The sequence below is a fragment of the Pan paniscus genome, chromosome 5 (genome assembly GCF_029289425.2).
Source record: "Pan paniscus chromosome 5, NHGRI_mPanPan1-v2.0_pri, whole genome shotgun sequence".
Taxonomy (NCBI): Eukaryota; Metazoa; Chordata; class Mammalia; order Primates; family Hominidae; genus Pan; species Pan paniscus.
This window is the reverse complement of record NC_073254.2, coordinates 85763416-85779253: the sequence shown is the minus strand read 5'-3', so window position 1 is coordinate 85779253 and position 15838 is coordinate 85763416. Positions and strand designations below refer to the sequence as shown.

Here is a 15838-nt window from a genome sequence, read left to right as displayed (position 1 = left end):
GATCCCTTTAGTCATGCATACACTTGAATGGCGTGTGCATCTAAAAAAGTTGTGATTGAAGACAAAAAAAAAAAGAGTCCCTTTTCCTGGCCTAATTTTTTTTAATTGAGTTTACATTTAGAGTAGTTTTAAGTTCAGATCAAAAGTGAACAGAAAGTTAGTACAGAGTTTCCACATCTCCCTTCCTATCTTCCCTGCTCCATAACCCACAGAGACAGCTTTCCCATTCGACGTCTTGCACCAGTATGGATATTTGTTACAAAAAATTAACCAACCCTGACACATCATTATCACCCAAAAGTCCATAGGTTATCTGATGGATCCTTCTTTGTGTTGTACATTCTTTGGGTCTTGACAAATGTATAATGACATATATGCTCCACATTAGTATCATATAAAACAGTTTCACTGCCCTGAAAATCCTCTGTGCTCCACTTATGCATCCCTCCTTATCCTGCAAATCCCTGTAAATCATTCATTTTTTTTTTTTACTGCCTTCATGGTTTTACCTTTTTAAGAATGTCATGTAGTTGAAATTATGCAGTAGGTAGCCTTTTCAGAATGGCTTTTAAGGTTCCTTCATTTCTTCTTGCAGTATCATAGTTTATCTCCTTTTAGTGCTATAATATTCCATTGTCTGGATGTACTACAATTTATTTGTCCATTTACCTACTGAAGGATATCTTGGTTGCTTCTAAGTTTTGGTAACTCTAAATAAAGCTATTATAAACATTTGTGTGCAGGTTTTTGTGTTGACAGAAGTTTCAAGAGTGTGATTGCTGGATCATATGGTAAGAGCATGTTAAGTTTTGTAAGAAAATGCCAACCTATCTTTTAAAGTGACTATACATTTTGCATTTCCACCAACAATATAAGAGAGTTCCTGTTGCTCCACATCCTCACTAGCATTTGGTGTTGTCAGTGTTTTGGATTTTAGCCATTCTAACAGGTTTGTAGTAGTATCTTGTTGTTTGAATTCGAAATTATCTAAATACATATGTTGTTTACATGCCCTTATGTTGAAAAATATGAGAAATAAATTGTATCTGCTTCACTTATTTTTCTGGGAAATCTTTCTGACACAGTGAGATGAATGATAAAAGTTCTTCAATTATGTCCTCTCATTATTTTTGATTTGTAACTAAACAAACAATGTTTGAATTGCCTTAATGAGATTCTTGAGATAGTAAATTACTGCAATCTCCTGATGTGACCCCCGTGGAAAATTTAAAAATTTTCAAATTAAGTCATGTATTTGTAGGTTCAGATGTGGGCTCTATTTTTCAGATAATATATTCCCCATATCATTAGGTGCATCCAAAGTTGACCAGAGGAGAATATGATTTCCATAGATGAAACAATAATGTTGACAGTCTTTCAGTAATTGTCATCAGATTGAAGCAATTAATAAGTGTGCAGTGTTAAATTAATTATATTTATTTTTCACAGGTGACTTTTAAAAGGTTTTTTTCATTTGTTTGTTTTTCTTTTGCGGGAGAGGCTTAAAACACAAACTTTATTCCAAATTATTTTTTAAAAATCTGAATTCAGAAACATTTAACGGATTTCATTTAAACTCATATGGTCATAAAACTCAAACTATCAAACAAAAATAGCATTGTACACTTAACCACTTTTAATAATGAACCTTTAAGAGGAAACATGTAGAGACTCCCACACAATTTGGGAGCCATTAGGCAACATATATAACATATATTTAATATTAAGCAAAGACAGCATTAAAAACTAAAAACCCTCAAATTTCAAGAGAATGCCTGATCAAGTCTTTGATATGCATTTGCACATGAGAAAAGAAATATTTTAATTTAAAAGAAACCAAGTCTGAGTGCTTACCCTTTCTTCAAATATAATCTCCTGTCCACCCTTCATTTTATGACTGCATACCCCTCACTCTACTTCATCTACACTGAACCAGTGTTAGTTCAACATGATTGGCTTCACTCAAAGCCCTCTAGATCCCATTTCATATATCCCATCTACCACCATTACCCCCTTACATGTTTGCACAACCTTTTACTGAGTATTACATTGTAATGGATCTTGGGAATTTCAGTTATCCAAAGGTAATTATATACACAGACGATTCTGTTTTATTGCACAGTTCACAATATAGCCGGTGATTATACAGCCAACCATGTTAAGATGAATATCGACTATGCAGACAAAAACATCGATTTTGTCCCCAACCACAAATGAAACAAGAAAGACAAACATATTCACCACCATATAAAGGTTGTGTTTACTCTGTGGTGCAGTCATGAGGGCTCATATCACTCTCAGTGTGTTAAATACAGAATTCATAACATTTCTGGTGGCATCACACATGAAGTATAGGACACAAGACCATAAACGTCCTGCACTCATGAGCCATTTGTGCCACATACGTAACAGAAAGGCCACTTTTAAAGCTATTCAGATATTCAATCATGTTTGCCCTTTTATTTATTTATTTTCTTTTTTTGAGACAGAGTATTGTTCTGTAGCCTAGGCTGCAGTGCAGTGGTGAGATCTTGGCTCACTGCAACCTCTGCCTCCCAGGTTCAAGCGATTCTCCTGCCTCAGCCTCCCAAGTAGCTGGGATCACAGGCATTGGCCACCATGCCTGGCTAATTTTTTGTATTTTTAGTAGAGATGGGGTTTCACCATGTTGGCCAGGCTGGTCTCGAACTCCTGACCTAAAGTGATCCACCCACCTTGGCCTCCCAAAGTGCTGGGATTACAGGCATAAGCCACCGTGCCAGCCTGCCTTTTCAAAATTATTACCACACTAGTTCACATTGAAGGTAAAAACAACAGTTAGAATCTCTTACTAACAACACATTTTGACTTCAAGCTCAGACAAAGCTGTTGGTTACAAGTTCTGTTGAATTTTTTTGTCAAATTCAAGAAGTCTATAGGACAACACAAAACCATCCCTGGTAATGTATTTGCAATTTGGTCTTCAAAAGCTGTAAAGAGTGACAAAGAAATTAAAAAAAAATACTGAGTTAAAAACCATTAAAAGTATTTATTAATAATTGTTTTTAAATATCACTTATTTGAGACAGCAGAAACCAAAGAGTTTTCCTTAGAATTCTCACTTAGCTTGTATTTCACAAAAGTGAAATCTGCTTTAGAACTCAGATTTTTACCATCTGTATGGAGTGTAAAGACAAAAGGAAGCCCAACAAAACCAAAGGCCCAATGGTGTCTATTCCCAGGGCCAAGGTATTAGCCCAGGCTAACCCACCTGCCCTGTGCTGAGTAGCTGGATACGCTTGTCAGTGCTCAGAGTCATGCACGTGAATTAGTGGGTCAGGCACCAAGGTGCCTTTATTCATTCATTTCTCAAATTCAACTCCCTTCAAATCCTGACTCTGTTTAATAGGTCAAAGGATGCTATTCATCTTTATTTGGTGCCAGATTATTATTTTTTAATCCTTACATCTACACCTTGAATGTAAACTGCAATATCCAGCACAATATTGTCAGACAGAGGTGCTGTATGGTTACTTAGCTTCATTACTGCCTGGCTAATGCTTAATATGCTTCATCCTTTACAGCTGAAAGAAGGATATTCACTGTATTTAACCAGCCATACTGCATTTAGATGTAAACAGCTTTTATGGGCTATTTGCCCAGAAACTTTCAGTAAACTACCAAGTTGAGGCCCTGATTTTATTTTGGTCAGTATGTGCAAATATTCACATGCAGTTACCCAGAAAGAAGAAAAACTGGTTAACAAGAAACCTACCATCATGCCAGATGCTGGAAATAAATCTTTACAGAAAGGGTTTTAAGATTCATAATCCACTTTTTCAGTCTGTCTCTTATATTTCATTAGTCAATTGGAAGTGGCATATGAATCATTTTGCTTTATCTGGAAAAAATATTTTCACATTTTCCAATTCCTTTGACAAAGAAGTTTTCATCTATTAAGGGATGAGAATGCTATTTGGCTATTGCCTACTTTTAGAATTCAAACTAACTCTTCAAATGTCTTCATTTAGAGCATATTCTCTCAAACTATCTTATTGTTTTACTAACACAACGGTAAAATTGGGTTTCCAAAATGTCAAAACCCTAATGGAGTCTCTATTTCCAAAGGTAAAATAAAAGACAGCCAACACTGTGAAGTGAAAACTATCCTGAGCCTTTTTCCCACTCTGAAACATTTAGAAACTAGGGGGAAAAAAAGTGGGATTGCATTAACAGACTTCCAAAACAAAATGTTATGGAAGTGTTTATCTTTTAAAAGGAGAGTTTTAAGAGAATAGGATGCTTGAGTATGACCAACTCCTGCTCAACAGGAAAAATAACCACAGACCTTTGCTGAGATGGCCCCAATAATTCCAAGAAACCAAGCTAACCAGAATTTGATCTATACACAATTAGTATGAAAATTTCTTAACAAGATGGAACACCTATAACAACATTTAAGTCCCTTCATCTTTCGGCAATGAAATAAGTGAAATCAACATAAGGATATTTTGGAAGCGTTGAAGGTCACAGTCAGAATCAAACAGAAAACTTTCAAACCTAGAAAGCAAAATGGGAACTTTCATAACTCCTTGATCTACCGTATCTAAACAGAAATAGTATCATGACTATCCAATAGGTACTTAGTTTCAAAACAAATACAAGCAATTTATCATGAAAAGCCTACACCTAATAAGCTGTTTTTCTTCTTTGTTCTGCCCCATTGTCATATGCTTGAGCTTAATGAAGACTATCCTCTGCAGCTGCTCCTGAAGGCAGAGAAGCAAGCAATGGAGTAACAAAGGAAGCCTGAGGAGCCCCTGGCCCCCGAGGACCTTCTCTCTGGCCGTTCACAGCCACTTATGTTTCAATGCAGATTTCAAGACTGGTTTGAGAAAAATAATCCTATTTTGGGGATTAGGTTCCCTGTCAAAGGCCATCAGATGGACAGCTATTTATCAGGCACTTAGCCTAAGGCTCTTAGGTAATGATAAAAAAAAAAAAAAAACACAAAGAAACAAAAAACAGAAAACAAAACAAAAAAATCCCTCATATTTTCCTACTGGAATCTTTTATTCTGTTTTATTGAGGCTTAAGCAAAACAGCTTTGCCCATAACTCACTGTGGCCTGGAGTTATGACACCAACTTGTATTTGGCCAACTAAGAAAGAGGCCAAACTACATTCTTCTTAGAAGGCCTATTCAGTTGATAAATGGCACTTAACTGTTGGTTTTTTTCATATAACCTTTACTCATAAGTTGCATTGATTATGCTCCAAGAGATAAGGGACTGATAGTAATTCAAATGGGCACGTCTGAAAAGATTTATCAGTTTTCTGTCCCGTTCCAGCCAGATTTTTTGGAAAACTTTGGGGAAAGACTGAAATTCCCCACCAATCTGAGACTGTATGCGAGTTTTTACATTAATTGGAAAAAAACAAGAATCCCAACATGGCACCCAATGGACCTCCACAGATAAAATTATTGACCAAATGAGCACTGTGAGTCGTTTCTGTAGGCAGATGCTCCTTAATGGGACCTCAAAGGCCGCAAAACAAGACATTACTGAGTCCATTCTGGAAAAGAATGGGCACCAAGCCTCGATAATATTCTCCAATTCCATGACATTTCAGTGCCTTGAAGGCCTGATAAGTGTTGGTAAATCTGTCATGATGCTTGTGGTCTTGAATCAACGTCTGAACTATTTCCGGTGGAGTGAAAATTGCTTCTGTTGTCCCTGCAAGCACTGCCGCCATGCAACAGGTTGCAAACTCTGGAGCACTGACATGCTTGTGGAGAAGGCAGGATAAATCCTCATAGAGACCGAACATAAGTGCAAGTGTAGCTGTCTTCTGCATCAATGGGGGAAGGATTCCAGGATACAAGTTTCGAAATCCATCCCTTCTCAACTAAAATATTGCATCCCGGGTTTTGATGCCATACAGCTGTTGTCGAAAGAGGACCGTCTGAATGGGATATGTGATTGCGATGTTGTTGAAGGCTGCGCAGCAGCCACAGAAGTAATGCTTCATTTCACCAACATTTGTAATACGAGGTGATATATCTTGTTCTGAAGATGTTAGTGTTGGTGGCCTCTTTTCATGAGCTTCTGAATCCATCGTGTTGCTTAAGGTCTTTCGTTTTCATGAAGGACTGACTTTTTTTTAACCTGTAACACAATCTGAGCCTGGAGTTTGGCAGGATGATAGCTTTTTGATAATGTTCTCAATTTCTTCCATTGTTATTGTTCTGTTAGTTTCTCTCTTCTGGAGTCAATTTTGATAACTGGATTTCCGTCCTCCAGGCGCCCATCTCCCCAACCTGTGAAAAGCGGGGAGGGGGCTGGACAAGATCACTAAGTCCTCCTCCGTCTCTGACACTCCACAGTCAGGGGTCCCGAGGTCAGGAGGCCGAAATCAGTCTCCCCGGAGGCAGGGCCCCTTGCGCGGTGCCAGCCCCGCTCTCCCCCGGGCGCAGGCAGAGCCCAGCTCCTCCCCGCCCCTGCGGTTTCTGCGCACTAGGGAGGAGCCTCACCAGCCCGGGGCGTGACCGAATGATGGCACAGCCTCCTTCGCGGGAAAGGTCGCCCAGCAGCCGGATAAACACTCGCGACGGGCGGGAGAGCCGAGGAGGCTCAGAACTGATTCTGCGCGCGCCGCCTGGGTGGGGTCCACAACGACTGGGCCAGGGCAGTTGGCGCTCGCAGAGGACTGGGGTGGGCGCTTAAAGCGGTCGGCTGCCCAGACCGGCCATGTTGTGTTTTTTCTAAACCTCTTGTTGTGAACAAACAAGTTCGTTGTAGGGTGAGGTAAGGTAAATTGCTTTTGCCTTTCTCTCGTTGTGAAGTGGATCTCAAAATGCTGGTGTTTGGTTTTTACTTTGTGTTAAATGCTAGGAGAAGCCTTAAACTTTGTTGGCTCGGTGCTTCATTTGCTGCCTAAATTAGACAGGATCTCATTAGGATGGAAAATGTGTGCCCCTCTCCTCAAAAAAAAAAAAAAAAAGGTTTTGAAGCTCTAACTCCCAGCTTAAATATATTTGAAGATGGAGCCTCTAATTAAGTAATTATGGTGAAATGCGGTCATAATGGTCGGACTCTGTTTAGACAAGATTAGTGTCTTTATAAGAAAAGACACCAGAGAGGTCGCTCACTCTCTTAGTGCGCTGAGGAAAGGCCATGTGAGGTTACATAAAATGGAAGCCACGTACAAGTGAGGAGGGGAGGCCTCGCCAGAAATCGAATAAACAAGCACCTTGATCGTGGACTTCTAGCCTCTACAATTGTGAGAAAATTGATTTCTTGTTGTTTAGGCCATCCAATCTGTGGTATTTTGTTATGACTGCCCAAGAAGACTAATAGGATCAGATGGGCTTAAAATACTATCACAGGATCCTTGGGGTGTCACTGTGCCAGCCAGAAAGCTGTGTGGGCTGCAGCATGTCTGTGTGAGTATTGCTTGCGCCGCCGCTGGGCTCCTTCTGCCCGGCCCACTAGGCCTAGCAGGCTGCGCTCCTCTCTTGCTACCGGCCTGGATCCCACGCCTGCTAAGGGAGAGCCAGGCACAGAGCACCAGGGGAGGGGTGTGTGGGTGAGCAAGCACGGGGTCTGGTCACTGCGCACAGCCAGGCATATTTTAGGAAAATCATAAGTTAATTTTAGCCAAATATTATGCTCTTACCATGGAGTGACCATGGCAGCCAAGAATAATACTATTGATAAAAGCCTTGTGGATATCACAGTTAGTTGGTATCAGTACACATTATAGAAACTTAATTTATCAAAGAGGAAATAATAATATATATAAGAAAATAACATACAAAATAAAGTGTAACAGATTATTAATCTCTGAAATACGGAGACAAAGAGGTTTTCTATGTTACTTCTATAGACAGATAATAAAAAGGATTTCCTCATGGAAGTTTCCTCTTTTGTGTTCTAAATTGAAAAATCATCTTCAGATCAAAATATTCCTGAACTTGGCAGTGCATTTCCAAATTGATCTTGGTGAAATTGTGTCAGTTAGAGAGATGTATACATGAATTAAAACATGAAGAAAGCTCTGTTTGGCGGAGAGACTAATAAGACTTTAAGAGAACTGCAGTAGGTAAAAATGGTGTTTGTAAAATCAGGTGTCTCCAGAATCTGGTCAAAGACCAACCATCACCAACTGTAGTGCAGAGAAACCTCCAGCACTGAACAGAGGCAACCAAGTAAATTCATAGCCATACACATAAAAGAAAGGTGTGACTTACAGGCCATAATTCGGCAATTCCTGATCTAGACAAGTATAAAACAAATAAACAAATACAAGACATAGGAAACTCTTCATTAAGTTTGAAACATTAAGGAAGACAAAGTTTACCTGGTAAGGATTAACACATGATAAGACTTTTTTATCTTACGAGCACTGGGGCCATCTTAAGGGACAGACTTCTTGGATCTATGCCCACTCTATAAACTACCTCTTAAAAAGACTCAAAACAAAAAGTGACAAGGACAAACAGAGAGAAAAGTTAGAGTGTTGCTACTGACATGTTTTTACCAAAGATAATAGTTTTCAATTCATGAGCACATAAGCAAATGATTTATAGAGGAGTGATTCCTCCATTCTCAGGAGATAAACTCAGCCATCAGTTTGAAATAAGAGATCAGTAATATTGTTTCTAAAGGAGTAAATAGTAAATATTTTCATTTGTGGGGATCATATTGTCTTTGTCCTATCTGACACTGCTGGTGTGGCAGCAAAGACATAGACATAAATGAACAATTATAGTCTGTAGGCTATAACTGATCTGGACAATAGAAATCATAGCTCAGGCTAAATGTGGGGCATAATTTACTATTGTGGTCAGAAAGGTTCCCATATAGGATACTTATTAGATGACAGGATAATGCACTGTTTCTGAATTGAGGATCTTCAACCATGCCAAGAAGATCTTAAAAGGTTCTTGAAGTGATTTCCAGAATGGATAATTATAGTCTCTTCCACAAACCACCAAAACATCTGTTGGTTAAGCAAATCTTAGTTTATTAAATTTGTGCAGCAACAAAGAACACTACCTGGACACAGTCTCAATAGTGTCTCAAAGACAGGATGTTAGCGAAGGGTATTTATGGGATTTTAAAGTATTAGCTCAAGTGGCTTAAAGTGGGTCTTTAGAGATGGGGAATGTTTTGGAACTGAATAAAGTTTTTACACAATAGGATTGCTAGACAAAGAAGGGTGAAGATTTTGAAGACTAGATGGAACTGTTGTAATAACTGAGCTGTTTCTTTAGGTGTGAAAAATGTTGTCTGACAGTTGCTTGCTCAGATGTGAACAAATAGTTTTCTCAGATACTTTTGTTGCAATAATTTCTTTAAGCAAACAGTAAAGTTATTTATTAGTTCATAATCCTAACTTCTTGGGTGAGGATTTCTTGGAGTAAACATTAAATTTATATAGGCACAGGCGCTTTTGTTTTTAAGGCAGACAGAGGCAGGGGCACTTTCCAGAAAAGTTCCAGCTTAGTAACAATATAAATGTTCACACTACAGTATTTTTATTGCCTGCCTACTTCCACTTCATGCCAACTAGTCAGTGGACTCTGTAGAACCAGAATATGTATTTTAATTAGTAAATCCTTAATAATGATAACTCTATTAATTTTAAGGATACTTTTACTTAAAAGGAAAAAAAAAGTAAATATGTCGGAGGCTATAATATGCCACCCAGATCTCTTTTCTCGCGTGAAGGTGTCATTGTAGCTGCCTACTCAAATTTTGCCAATTAACAAGTCTTAGCTGTAAGCTCTCTTTAGCATTGTCTCAGCTGTAGAAAACTACTTTTCCCAATGTCATGACTCTTTCTGTGGGCAGACCCCTCCAATGACCTAACAACATAGGAGTGTGGAAGTCCTCTTCTCAATTTAGGACAACTCTGAAGTGTATCCTAGTTTCAGAAATCCTTGTGGGGTCAGCTGAGCATTTGTTGCAACTGAATAGCACTCACATTTTCTATATTCGTAATCCTCATTCCTTTTCCTCCATTTCAAGAACACTGATTCCAGCAGCCCCTATACATTTCCTGTGTGCATATCTACGTGTCATATTCCATTTCCTTTGTAATTCAACTTGAATGTTGAAGTCAGAAATGATCAAACAAGCAAATTTAAAGTTAAATTTTGGAGTTGAATCACTTGCTGCTTTGACGAGAAACTGTCATTGCAGGTAGATGAAGTATAGACAGTTCCTGAAAAAAGATAGCTATGTAATTTATAAAAGTTACCGGTGGTAAGCTTTATGAACTAGTGGTATGATTTATTTGTGGAGAAATATTTGCTCTGTTTAGATGAGAAGAATAGTAGAGTTGAAATAATGGCTATAAGGACAATGGAATTGGGTGGCTATAGCTAAGCTGTCTTAATATTCTGAGAAATGGGAATAACTACTAATTAAAATTAAGTATACTTCTGCTTGTAAATGTAGATAACAGAAAAAGGTCATTTCATTATGTAATTTAAAAAATCAGGTCAACTTTAAATTCAGATTTTATTTTTAAACTCCTTGCATAGCTAAGGATGCAGAACAACAAACTGGCCAAAATCTAAGGATAAAATACTTTTCTTGGGAAACAGTAGATGTGAGTACTTGCTCATCCGGGTTACAAGCCACTGGAAATCAGTAAGAAGAGTTCAAACAGAATATTTGAAAAGTTTTAAAAGCTGAATGTGAAGTGGTGAACAGTATAAATCTGTGACCTGGGAGTCACAGAAACTGGGGAAGTTCATACCCTTTTGCAGACATACTTACACTAACTCTACTCACAGATGATATCAGAAAGATCCCTAAAAAGTTTGATTGGAATGCAAGCTGGGGTTGGGTAACAGGAGCTGTATAAAAGTGCAAGAAATTCTACCGAGATCTTTCTTGCATACCTTCACTGTGAAGCAAAAGCCTCAGGTAGGTATAAGGACAAAAAGCATTGTTGTTTTTAAGGCATTGGTAAGGACTAATTGCATCTGTGGGAAGGAAAAAGAGGGAGGGGGGAGCTGTTCTTAGGAGAAGGGCAGGACAGGTACTCTGCCCACAACTACAGTCCTTGGTGGGTGAAAAAAGTAAGCCTACAATCCTGAGACTCGGGAACATAGTCATACCTAAGACAGAAGTTTAATCCAGAGCCACAGAGAATGGACTCCTCCAACTGCCCTCCTCATGACCAATTTAACAAGTTTTGAGTAACAATCAACAGTATATTATTCCTGGAAGAAGGACAGAAGGATCAAGAGAATGCAAAGGTCGTGAGGCAAATATAAAGGGAAGACCTAAATTTTATACTCCAACCGACATTGCTCTAAAAACTCAATCTATACCATAAACCCATGAAGTAGCTATAGGAATTTGAAATCTGTGGTTCACTGAGGGTACTCATAGCAACCAAAAACAAAACAAAACTAACATCTAACCCAACCCAACTCCTAATTAGATTACTTAACACCTTGCACTAAAGGCCCAGTAGAAGAAAAGCTGTGGCCATTTTCAGGAGTCAAGTTGTTTTTCTCAGCACACACAGGCATGATACTAATATTCAAACTGTCTGATGGAGAATTTAAAATAACTATGATTAAAATAGATTAATGATTCTAATGAAAAAGTTGCAAGATCAGATAGAAAATATCATAAAATGAAAACTAAAAAATTAAATGAAAATGCTACAAAAATTGTAAGAAAAATGTATTTGGAAAAATGCCACTGTCACAAACTTCAGAATAGACCCAAAATACCTAGGGAAATAATTAATGAATTTCAATATGAAGTCATTAAAAATTATCCATACAGAAACGTAAAGAGAAAAAAGGAAAAAGAATAAAAACCATAAGACCACCAAAAGCTATGAATCAATGTTAAACATTGTAATATATGCATAATTGTGTCTCAAAAAAAGGAGAAAAAATATTTCAATACCTAATGGATGAGGATTTTCCAAAATTATAATAAAGAGCCACCACAGATTCAAGAATCTCATAGAAAACCAAACTGGATAAGTAAGGGCACTCCACCAAAAATATCACCTAGACATATCATATTTAAACTTATACAAACAAAAGGTAAAGAAGAAAATCTTGAAGAAAGCTGTAAGGGGAAGGGGATCATTATATAAAGGAGAAAACTGTGAGAAATACTGAATTCTCTTTGAGACTATGTAAGTCAGAGGACAATAGAATGATATAAGTAAACTGGCAAACAGTTGGGGTTACCCTGACAACACATAACCCACAATTCTATTCCCATCAATATGAAAATAAATTGAAATGCTGAAGGAATTAAAGAAGGCATGCTGTGCAAAAAGAAAGCATAAAGGAGATGAAGTGACTACATTAATTTTATCACAATAAGTTTTAAAAATATGTTACTAAAGACAACTTATCATCACAATTAAAGTATCTATTATTATCAAGAGATTAAAAACTGTGAATACATAAGCATGTTAAAACAGACCCCAGGAATATAGTAAGCAAACACAAAAAATTAAAAGAAGAAATAGACAAATTTTGAGTGACTTCAATATTCTACTCTCAATGATAGATACATTTACTAGGAAAAAAATCAGCAAATATATAGAAAACATGAACAACAAGAATAAATAAAAGACATATCACCAAATAGGGCATGCTAACCAACTTCTCACAACCCTCTGGGATGATGCCTGGTTTGCAACACCAAATAAGCCCCCAGAAGGTAAGGGGAATTAAGAATATACAGCAGAGGATGGAAATGATGATTGTTCTGTTGTGGTCCTGAGAATAGCTGCAGAAGCAAGGACTAGAACCTATTCCATTAACCTTAATCTTCTAAGTACCTCAGCAAGAGAGGTTCACCGTGACCCAAGCGGAACTACTCCCAGACCTCATTGAAGTTAGTGGACTATAATTGATATTATGATACATTGATTAGATGTCTTTTCATGCATGAACTCCCTGTGTTATCAACACACTAATTGTGAATTCTGCCCAAAGACATTTTTGCATTTAAGCCCTATTTGTGAATTGTTCCTCTGAAGAAAATTACCATGATCCACATTATTACTCCTTCCAATAGTAGCCTCACCCATGGCTTATCAAAGGAAGGGTAAAATGTCCTGGTTATGTCACTTCAACTTGAAACAATTCTGATGGGCCATATCTCCAGAGTACTCCCAAAGGGTGCCCTTTTGGTTGGGAGTGCATTACAACTCATCTTCGTCGTTTGCTCGGTTCTTTACTTCTGTTCCTTCCACAGATGATAATCCCAGGAGAACTCCACAACAAACATTCTTCAGGCTAATGTATGTCTCAGAATCTGTTTTCTAGCACCTAGGAACCCAACTGGCCATGGTAAAGTGGAGAATTAATTTTTCTTATTTTCAGTGTAGAACAGTACACCATCTTTTCTTTTTAGTGGGAACATTCTTTTTCTTTTTGTTTTTTGACTCGTAATATTGTAACATACATTTCCTAGCCTTTATCATGTGTCAGGTCTCAGCTAATGACTGAAAATGTAAATGTTTCACAATTTTCTGTACATAAGCTTTTAACATAACCATTAACTTGAAAAACTACTTATATTTCTTAGGTCTTGTCTAAGAAAGAACTTTTTCTTTGTCACTGACATTGCATCATATTGTTTTATCAAAATTTACTTACCACATTTTTTCCATTTGTTTAAGCCGTAGTCACACGTAAAGTCTTTTGAAATTTTGTTTTTTTATTATGTTTTTGAAATCTACTTTCTTAATATCTTGTGTTCAAATCTGACAACTCTTTACATTACTTTACTTGTCTATTATGAACACTAAAATGAAGCAACTTTTTTTCTATACTCTTTCCACATCATAAATCCATTTTTTAAAAAAATTTTTGTCACATTAAAAAAAGAATAGCAATATCCATTTTCACTTTTACTTTCAAATGGGTAAAGTACTCCTATTTTTCCATCTGCCAGTGAATTATGTCTGACAATACAAAAATTAAATATATTACATATTTCTATAATATATTAAAAGTCATGAAATCATTAAACAATTTATTTTTATTTTTATTATGAATAATTGGCCACAATTTATAATGCCTGCCATAAAAAAATTTACATACTGCTTTTTATTTTTTAAGTTCTCATATACCTATTTTTAATGAAACTGTAAACTTTTTTTTATTATTATACTTTAAGTTTTAGGGTACATGTGCACATTGTGCAGGTTAGTTACATATGTATACATGTGCCATGCTGGTGCACTGCACCCACTAACTCGTCATCTAGCATTAGATATATCTCCCAATGCTATCCCTCCCCCCTCCCCCCACCCCACAACAGTCCCCAGAGTGTGATATTCCCCTTCCTGTGTCCATGTGATCTCATTGTTCAATTCCCACCTATGAGTGAGAATATGTGGTGTTTGGTTTTTTGTTCCTGTGATAGTTTACTGAGAATGATGATTTCCAATTTCATCCACGTCCCTACAAAGGACATGAACTCATCATTTTTTATGGCTGCATAGTATTCCATGGTGTATATGTGCCACATTTTCTTAATCCAGTCTATCATTGTTGGACATTTGGGTTGGTTCCAAGTCTTTGCTATTGTGAATAATGCCGCAATAAACATATGTGTGCATGTGTCTTTATAGCAGAATGATTTATAGTCCTTTGGGTATATACCCAGTAATGGGATGGCTGGGTCAAATGGTATTTCCAGTTCTAGATCCCTGAGGAATCGCCACACTGACTTCCACAATGGTTGAACTAGTTTACAGTCCCACCAACAGTGTAAAAGTGTTCCTATTTCTCCACATCCTCTCCAGCACCTGTTGTTTCCTGACTTTTTAATGATTGCCATTCTAACTGGTGTGAGATGGTATCTCATTGTGGTTTTGATTTGCATTTCTTTGATAGCCAGTGATGGTGAGCATTTTTTTCATGTGTTTTTTGGCTGCATAAATGTCTTCTTTTGAGAAGTGTCTGTTCATGTCCTTCGCCCACTTTTTGATGGGGTTGTTTGTTTTTTTCTTGTAAATTTGTTTGAGTTCATTGTAGATTCTGGATATTATCCCTTTGTCAGATGAGTAGGTCACGAAAATTTTCTCCCATTTTGTAGGTTGCCTGTTCACTCTGATGGTAGTTTCTTTTGCTGTGCAGAAGTCTTTTAAAAACATAACTAGTGAAGAGAGCAAATATATGGAAAATGTGATAAACATTTTGTTTAGTTTTCCATTTATCCATTCCTTTTTTTACCAATATTTATTAAGTGCCTACTATGTGTCAAGTGCTGTTAATAGGTAATTGGGATAGAAAAGTGATGCAAAGAACAAAAAAGACAAAACTTCTGTTTCCATGGAGTTTATAATCTACTGAGGTGAGACAGACAATGAACATCATAAATAAGTGAATTATGCAGGGTGTGGATTGGCAAACCTTTCTGCAAAGGACCAGATATTATATACTTCTTTAGGCTTTGCCAGCCACGGGATCTCTCATACTTTTACAAACTGGCACTGTGGTGACAAAGCAACCCCAGACAATAGCTAAATATATGGGTATGGCTATGTGTCAATAAAATTTTATTCACAATAAGTGCTATAGAGAAATATTAAGCAGAATGAGGAAGATGGAAAGTACATGTGCCATTTTAAATAGGATGGTCAAGGAGTAGTCACTGTAAAGGTGATAGTTGTGCAAAGACAAAGAAGATAAGGGAGGAAAGTCACTTGGATATGAAAGGAAGAATGGTTCCAAGAGTAAGAATTAGGTCAAAGATTTCTATTAATTACTAAATTGTAATGTGACCTACAAGGGGTGATATTTTCTAAATTTGCACACTAATGATTGTCCTTTTCTTTTTGTCAAA

At 37.2% G+C, this 15838-nt stretch overlaps 1 protein-coding gene and 1 pseudogene across 35 annotated transcripts in view; one reads left to right on the top strand and one right to left on the bottom strand.

Annotated features, from left to right (window-relative positions):
- Positions 1-5227: 5227 nt before the first annotated feature.
- LOC129398009 (mitochondrial nicotinamide adenine dinucleotide transporter SLC25A51-like) lies at positions 5228-6098 on the bottom strand (annotated as a pseudogene).
- Positions 6099-6514: 416 nt separating this feature from the next.
- LOC129397991 (protein eyes shut homolog) overlaps positions 6515-15838 on the top strand; it is a 565331-nt gene continuing 556007 nt past the window's right edge. For 11 of the 35 annotated variants that reach the window (XM_063605343.1, XM_063605348.1, XM_063605353.1 and 8 more), the window contains exon 1: positions 6637-6787. The gene's annotated coding sequence lies outside the window, so the exon portion shown is untranslated. Of the gene's footprint in view, positions 6793-7290; positions 7426-15838 lie in introns of all 35 variants that reach the window. The other 24 variants (XM_063605344.1, XM_063605351.1, XM_055113762.2 and 21 more) reach the window with 13 other exon arrangements.